General features: G+C 46.5%; 1 protein-coding gene across 2 annotated transcripts in view; it reads right to left on the reverse strand.

The window, feature by feature from the left end:
• IL31RA (interleukin 31 receptor A) overlaps nt 1–7329 on the reverse strand; it is a 40945-nt gene extending 33616 nt beyond the window's left edge. For both annotated transcript variants that reach the window (XM_050987219.1, XM_050987218.1), the window contains exon 1: nt 7133–7329. The gene's annotated coding sequence lies outside the window, so the exon portion shown is untranslated. The remainder of the gene's footprint in view (nt 1–7132) is intronic.
• Nucleotides 7330–9119: the final 1790 nt, after the last annotated feature.

Below are 9119 nucleotides of genomic sequence, written 5' to 3' on the forward strand. Positions count from 1 at the left end.
GAGAAGGCAAGAGTACAAAATGAGCACAAAACTTCACTTTCATACTTTCTTCACATTCAAAAAAGATGACCATGACCCTGAAACAGCCTCTACATGTAATATATTAAATGCCTGAAAAAGACTGTTTAACCATATTATTTTAGAAAACATTTAAACTCAGACTCATTGCAGATTCAGATCAGCTCCTAAGGGTTAGATATCCTGCTTTTCTTTACTATCTATGCTGTAAACTTTATTAACAATACTTCTGTATCTTAGTCAAAACTGCAAGGTAAAACATAGCATGGTAGTGAGAAATCAGACTCCAAACACTACTAAGCAATTTATGTTTTAACTTCTCTTAGTATGGGATTTTTGAATTGAAAATGCCCCCTACAAGCACCAAATCATGCAAAAATTCCTCAGGTTTAAATGATTATTATAGAAAAATCAAGATCTTTAATAGTCAATAAATAAGCCCAAAGCTTCTTTCTCTTGTTTTATACATTTTGAGAACTGTTTTTTTACAGATTAGCCTCTGACAGAAAAATCTGAACTGACCATTCCATTCTTCTGCCCAATACATGAAGCTTCCTTCAAGCATAAAAACATCCTCTTGCCCAATCAGTTTCTTTATTCACAGATAGAGTCCAGAAGCTGGATTTCAACTATTTTAGACAATCATAGAATCATTTTGGTTCCAGAAAACCATCAAGTGCAACCATTAACACAGCACTGCCAAGTCCTGCACTAACCCATGTTCCCAAGTGCCACATCTACAAGCCTTTTAAATACCCCCAGGGACAATGACTCCACCACTTTCCCAGGCAGCCTGTTCCAGTGCTTAATAACTTTTTCTGACAAGAAAGTTCTCCTAATATCCAATCTAAACCTTTCCTGGTGCAACTCGCAGCAATTTCCTTGTCCGTTGCTTACAGCTTGGGAGAAGAGACTGACCCTCATCTCACCACCTCCTTTCAGGCAGCGGTAGAGTGTGCTAAGCCCTCCCCTGAGCCTCCTTTTCTCCAGGATAAACACCCCAGCTCCTCCTCACAGGACTTGTTTTCCAGACCTTCCACTCCCAAAAGACAAGTCACGCAGTCCATTACAAGTGAGAAGGCAAGTGACACTTGCCCAGTTTAAGCAGGAGTGCATGAAGATGATACTCATGATTGGGTAGGTACACAAACACATTAGAAAAACATTTTTCTTATAGGCCGAAATTGCAAACATTGAAGAAACCTGGGGCCAGTACATTTAAATCTGATTCATCAGATGTTTCAGCAAGTAAGATGTTATTAGACAATGGTTGCCTTCGTGCTCTTCTGTGTTGGTGAAGAACAAGCTGTCTCTGGTGTGGCAAGCAACTAGGTGAGCAAAAGGGATGGGCAGGGTAGGAGGATCAATGCACTGAACTCTAAAGAACATGGAGCTCTCACTGAAAAGAGGGTAGCCAGATCAAAATCTTTTACATTTCTCAGGCATCGGAATCTTTATTGTACAGAATTACACACCTGTCAGAAAAATCAGAAGGAAGACTCTCTCGTACTACTTTCAGAGGCATTCGTTTACCCCTCAGCCAGTCGTTGCCTTTCCAAGCCTAAAAGAGCGTGTGACTCGCTGTAAAACCATCACCTCTTACTGAATAATGTTCTAGAATAATATCTTTGGCCGAACGCAAACTCTGGTTCTGGACTGTTATGGAATCCGACGACCGCCCTCCCCCCACATGCAGACTACGCCAGTGACCATCGCCTTGGTAGTACTGCAGTGCTGCAACGTCGTAGACCCAGTAAGAACCCCTACAATGCAAGGTGACTCCCATGCTCGCACACCATGAGACGGCAAAGAGTCCAACACTGAGCCACAAAAACCTCCACTTTCCTACTTTTCTTCTTCAATTCAAAAAAAGATGCATCCCTTGACCCTGGCATCCACCGGCTCTACCTGTAATATATTTAACTGCCTGAAAACGATTGTTTAACCATATTCATTTTTAGAAAAACATTTAAATCTCGGAACTCCTTGCAGGTTCAGATCAGCTCCTAAGGGTTAGATCTCCTGCTATTTTCTGTACTATCATCTGCTGACTACAACTTGTCTTAACACTGACTTCGGTATTTCGTCTGAACAACTGCAAGGTATTAAACATGAATGGGTGTAGTGCAGTAAATCCGATCTACCAAACACTACTAAGCCAATTTATGTTTAGATTCTTTTCGTCTTGTATGGGCTCTTGAATTATTAACATGCCCCCCTACACGCAACCAAATCAATTGTCCAAATATTTCCCTCCAGGGTTTGTAAATGATTATGTATTAGAAAACTCACGATCCTTTACTCGTCAATTAATAAAGACCCAAAGCTTCTTTTTCTGTTTATACTTTGAGAAACGTTTTTTTTACGCTTAGCCCTGACGAAAAAATTGAATGACCGTTCCTTCTTCTTGCCACTGCAGAAGCTTCCTTCAAGCATAAAAACATCTCTTGCCCAATAGTGTCGTTATTCCAGATAGAGCCAGAAGTGGCGTTTCAACTCTTTTAGACAATCATAGAACTCATTTTGGTCCGTAAAAACCGATCAAGTTGAAACCATTATCACAGCCCACTTGCAAGTATGACCGTAGACCTGTTCCCAAGTGCCCACATCTGCAAGCCTGTTAAATACCCCCCAGGGACAATGACTCCACCACTTCCCAGGCGCGTCCCGTGTTAACAACTTTTTCTGACAAGGAAATTTTCTTTGCGAATATCCGAATCTAAACCTTTCCTGGTGCAACTTCGCCGCCCTTTCTGTCGTTGCCTACGTTGGGAGAAGAGGACTACCCTCTCTCACCACATCCTTTAGGCAGCGGGCGAGACTTAGCTGAGTCTTAGCGTGTGCGCCGCCTCCCTGTTTACGAGCCTCTTTTTCTCACCAGGATCCCCCCCCCCGTTCCTCTCAGGACTGTTTTTCCAGACCTTCCACTCCCAAAAGATCACGTACGCACGTCAATACACTGAGAAGGCAAGGGACACGTGCCCAATTTAAGCCGGAGTGCCTGACGATGGCCTCATGATGGTACGGTACACAAACACAGTTCGTGAAACACCACCTTTGTTCTTATACGGCAGACCTATGCAACCTTGAAGAAGAAATTTTTTATTGGGGCCAGTCCATTTCGATCTGATTCATCCCTTCAAGGGAAACTCTGAAGTGATTGAAATACACGACATAGAGCAAGACAATTAAGATACGAGCCTTTTCTTCCTAGTGCTGCATCCATTGCAACTATTTTGAGACTGATTTTCACCATTACACACCAAGGCATACCCCGGCCAAAACATCTGTATTGCCAGTCTTTACAAGATGAGAACAAATGAGCTAAGAGGACCGTTCACTTTCTTCCTCTCCCAACGAACTTGAAAAGAATGACCAAGTAAGGAGTACTATTGGCCAAAGAGACACAGAAGGCCATGTCCTTTGCACCACGTCGGGGATGAAATGCTGAGAGATGCACTCGCTGCGTACGCATCCACTCAAGAACGATCCACGACGTGAGGCTCACAGCCTGGGCCAGCGTTTCACCCCTCTGCTCTTACACTTTATAGATAATGAGGTGAGCGGAGACCACTTCTGACCGCGATCTCTTTATTCACTTATGACGCACCCCTGCTATTAACAGGCCTCGGCCTCCGCGATCCGCGACAGGGACGTGGCCATAAAACGGGAATGGTGCCCTGGATGAGCATCTAAGATAACGCCTTTCCTGTTAATTCCGCAAGGCCAAGACACCCCCCCCCAAGCCCGCAGGGGGCACTAGCTGGTGCTGCGGGACCTCCTGATGTCCAGCTGCAGCCACGGCCGCCGGTTGAAGTAGCCACCGCACGTGGGCGGATGATTTGCCCCCAGCCCGGAGCCCTCGACAGCCGCCGCCCCCGGGAGGCACACCGCAGGCCCCCTCCTCCGCACTCCCGTCTCATCGCACACTGCGATCTCCTGCAGGGCCACTCCCAGCTGCACTTAGGCGCCCCGCCGCTCTATTCAGCCCGGCCGTGCCGGAGTGTAGGGCACTGACGATTGGTGCCAGATGGATCGCAGTAACGCAGTGTTTCGAATCGCCACAAACGCGCAGCGTAAAAGCGGTTGGGTGTTTTGGAACAGCCACGGCCGAGGAGCATTAGTTTCCGCACCTCCGCATCATTTGCAGGCACAGGCAGGGGAAATACCTCACGTGGCGCTCCCTTTTAACCGTAACAAATGTATCCCGTCATGGCTTGGCAGAAGGACTCACGGAATGAAACTCAGACGGAAAAACTTGTACACTTAAGACGGGTGAAGTTCGTAACTGGACGTATGCACCCACTAGTTAATGTGCTTCTACGAAGCAGTGCCAGTCCTGCCAAGAGCCCTGCCCCCAGCCAGATAGAATTTAATATGCAGTCAGCACTCCAGACCGCGGTCTTTGGCCCCAATTCGGACAGAGATCTAGTAAGACCGCAACTGTGTATCCTGCCACTAGTGTCACACCAACCCAGCAGCCGTAGATGCGTGCTTAGACCTCCTGTACGGTGACAGCTCAGTTTTTCAGGCATACTTTAAACATGCAAGTTCAACACTCCACCTGCCGCTCATCACTAGCCTTCCCACGCTTCATGCAATCACAAGATTCGGGAGTTTTTTTTGTTTTCCCCAGGGGTCGCACCTGCTTCCTTTTTTGTTCTTGAACATGATCGCTTTGTCCTTGCCCCGACCTACTCACACCTAACCCTCTGTGTGAGGGGGCCTGTCTTGTACTTATCTTCTTCTTCAGGTTTTTGTCTATCCCTGTGCCGTTACGCGTACACATCAGAGCAGGACCGTGATATTTTGCACCACTTAGCATTGTTTTCCTCTGAATGTGCGGTCCTAAATGCCCCCCGCCTGTGGGTCATCACGACCACCCAGCACCTGTCAGCAACCAAATGCTCTTTTGGTAGTATACCAGAGACTTGTTGGGATTTCTTTTAGGAAGCACCCATTATTCGAACTCCGGGCCGGACCAGCCCCTTATTTATGTTCAATTAGTGGAACCTCTCTTCTAGACTGGGTCTGCATTAGTTGCCATTGTATCTCACACATAATACAACATGGATTCCCATGCACACGTAAATGTGCTTCTGGTCCTTTTCACACAATCATGAAAATGCGGCACCCCCCCTCAAAGACAGTACACCCTTGTTTCGGCACTTTTTTTTTTTACAAAACCTTTAGTATCCCTCTCGCCTGCCTCAAGGACACTCTGTCCATGTTTCATTAAGGCTCCACAGGGCATTGAAATGTATGGTTGTGGGAATTACCTCTGCACGTCGCACTGTAGGTTGCCAGGATGCGGCGCGACGCCCTTAAGAGAACTAGTAACTGTTTCAGCCTCCACCATTGTGGCAGTTCCTAGTAAAGGCCCAAAAATTTGCTGCCAAACGTAGTATCCCTTTACGCAAGTGATTTGCACAGCCGATGGCTGAACCTTTAGGTTACACTAGAAATTGCCCCAGTCTTCTATCCCACATTGTACTAGACCTTTCAATTCACCATTTGCACTGAACTGACCTAGAAGAACTACATTTTTCCATCCTGAAGGGAGGGCGCGCCAATTGAAGCCATTGTTCTGCAACACACAAGAAGGAAGTAGTGCCTCCACAGAAAGATCAACTTTTTTATTTCTACTGATTGACCCCTCAGCTATTGTTTGGGCGGGTTGATCCGGATGGCGTAATTAGTAGTAACGGCTCCAGCGGAGTCGGTGCTCCCAGATGGCACCCCTTACCAATCCTTAAAGAGAAGCAGTCGTCCCCCTGTTAGGTGGCAGGGTGCGACAAGAGACTGCAAAAACCTACTTCTAAAACTCCCAACCGTTCCTGCACATTGATGTACCCTGTAAAACAACTGTAAAAGTCCGTTTTGACAACATTTATCCATTCTTCGTTTATGTGATACACACCCCTACAACATACTGCCCCTGATCGCATGTGTACTGGTTGAGCCTGTTCTTAGTTACACCACCACTCGCACGAATCTTCGCATGTTTTACGTCAGTTGGCACACTCAGGTGCCTTTTCCTTGACCCGTCTGCCCATTGCCCTCTGCAGTAATTGAATAGGCAAGTATGCGAATAAGAGGAAGGTTCCATGGCCCAGACATCCTGAATCTGTACTCCGGCGGAAGTGGCGATTGGATTTTAACAATCAAATCATATGGGTTGATTTTCAGGGCCACTGCCTCCCCACACTTCATTCCTCTCAACGTAACGAGGAGGGCATGACCATATGAGACTTTCCTTGACTTTATGGCATTGCAAAACACAAAAAAAACCCCACGAGTGTCCTTAACCCTCTTATTTCAACTTGTGGGAAGCAAAATCAGTGAAAGCAGTCTGATCGGCCATTTGATTAAATTCTAAATATGCATACGTTTTTGCCACGTTCCAGTGGTAGCTTGTCATTAGAACTCACCTCGCCTCCCCCTCCAGCCACGCTGCTCACTAGGCCCAACTTAACTAGGCTGTTCTTAATGGGATTTAGGCCTCATCACATACACAACTTCAACCAACATCGCAGGATCCTCCAAGCTCTCACTACTGGTTTCTGCCTAACCCTCGTATCAATGCAACCCATTGTCCCCCGCTCCTGCCCACCTCCCAACCCCTGCCATCCGCCACACTCCGGGGTGTGGACAACCCCCCTGTCCCGGGGCATGCCGCCGTTCGGCTTTGGCAGTGGAATACAAGTGAGCAACCACAGAAGCAATTAAGTACGAGCTTTTCCTTCCTTTGATTGCATACATTGCAAATATTTTGAGAACTGATTCTTAACCATTACACACACAAGGAAAACCACGGCCAAACATCTGTATCGCATTCTTTACAAGATGAGACAAATGAGCTAAGCAGAAAGTTTCAATTCTTACTATCCCACGAACTTGAAAGAAACCAAAAGGATCTTTTTGGCCCAAAGAGACACAGAAGCATGTCCTGCCCCACATCTGGAATGAATGCCTGAGAGATGCAATGCGAGTAAGCTCCACTAATAAAGATCCACGCGAGTAACAGCCCGGGGAAGAGTTTCACACTCTCTCACACTTCATATAAATGAAGGTGAGCAGAGACCCCTCTCCTGAAAGCATCTTTTTCACTTACCTCAACCACCCTTGTTTTAACAGGACCTCGGCCTCCCCGCGACCGCGAAGGGACGGACAAAACGGGAAGTTGCCCGGCTGAGCACAAGTAACGCTTTTTCCTGTAATTCCGAAGGCCAGAACCCCCCACGCCCGCAGCCGGCACTAGCGGTGCCGGACTCCGCTCCAGCTGCCCGCACGGCCGCCGGCCGCCCGTGGGCGGATGCTCTGCCCCGCCCGGAGCCTCGACAGGCGCCCGCCCCCGGAGCCACCCCGCCGGCCCCTCCGCACCCCGACCGGCCCCGCGGCCACTCCCAGCTCCTCGGCAGCCCCGCCGCTCTCTCAGCCGGCCGTGCGGGAGTGTAGGGCACTGACAGATTGGTGCCGATGGATCGAGTAAAGAGTGTCTTCGAATCGCACAAACGCGCAGCGAAACAAGGGTGCTGGGTAACAGCCACGGCCGAGGAGCATTCACGTTTTAAGCACCTCATGCATCATTTAGGGCACAGGCAGGGGAATAAATCAAGTGGCGATCCCTTTTAAAAGTAACAAATGTATTCCACTTAATGGCTTGGAAGAAGACTGCACGGAACTGAAAATCAGAAGGAACTTTGCAATTAAGACGCTGTGAAGTTAGTAAATGGAAGTCTGAAGTCCACACTAGTTAATGTGCTTCCTACTAAGCAGTGACAGTCCTTGCCAAGCAGACACTGCCCCAGACCAGATACTGAATTTTAATAATGCAGTCAGCACATCAAGAGGTCTTTGCCCCAATTCAGGAAGAGATCTAGTACAGACAGCAACTGTTTATCCTGCACTAGTGTCACACACAACAGAAGCCGTAGATTGACGTGCTTCGACCTCCATGACTTGTGCAGCTCAGTTTTTTTCAGGATACTTTAACATGCAAGTTCAACACTCCAACTTCCAGATCACTCACTAGCCTTCACCCTCTTCAGCTAATCATCAGATTCAGTCAGGTAGCCCACCTGCTTCCTTTTTTGTTCTTGAATGATGTTGCCATCTTCCCATCACCTAAAACCTCTGTGTGAGGGTGCATTGTAAACTACTTTAATGTTTTTTAATTCCCCTTGCTATTTAGAAGTAAACATCAGAAGGACAGTGATATTTTGAAAACTTGCATTTGTTTTACTATGAGGTAATAAATGAAACAGAAATGTGGTTCAAAAGAACCACACAGAAACTGTAATCCAAGTGCTCTTTGGTATACCAGTTTGTTGGGTTTCTTTTAGGAAGAACATAAGAAAGGGCAGGACCAGCCCCTTAATTTATGTTCAATTATTGAACATCTCTTCTAGACTTGGTCTGATTAGTTGCCTGTTCTCACACATTAATACATGGATTTCACTGACACACTGAAAGTTGGCTGTTCAATCTTTCAAAAATCATGAAAAGCTGCACCACACCTAAAAGACTAGTTAAACATTTGTTTAACTTTTAAAAACCTTTAGTCATCCCTCTGCCTGCCTCAGGACTATGTACATGTTTACATTAAGGCTTCCACAGAATTAAATGTTTGGTTGTGGACTGAACAGTAGCACTTAGGAGATTGCAGGATGCAGAGGGCACTTAATAGCATCAGTAACTGTTTCAGCTACTACCATTTGTAGGAAGTTAATAGTAAAGAGAAAAACATCTGACAAACGTAGTATCATTTACCAAAAGTGATTTGGCACAGAAGATGGGAAACCTTTAGAGTACAATAGAAATCCTGCCAAAAAAGTCTTTCATATCCACATTTACAGACACTTTCATCCACTTTGCACATGAATGCTCTAGAAGAACTAACTTTTCCATCCTGAGGGAGGGAGCAAAGTGAAGCCATTGTTCCTGAAACACAAGGAAGGAAGTGCCTTCCACAGAAAGACTCAACTGTTTTTATTGCTGATGCCTCTCTATTGTTTGGGCGGGTGATTCAGGAGTAACTGCTCCAGAGATTGGTTGATCCCAGATGGTACCCCTTACAATCCTTAAAGAGAAGCATGTCC

The sequence above is a fragment of the Serinus canaria genome, chromosome Z, assembly GCF_022539315.1.
Source record: "Serinus canaria isolate serCan28SL12 chromosome Z, serCan2020, whole genome shotgun sequence".
NCBI lineage: Eukaryota > Metazoa > Chordata > Aves > Passeriformes > Fringillidae > Serinus > Serinus canaria.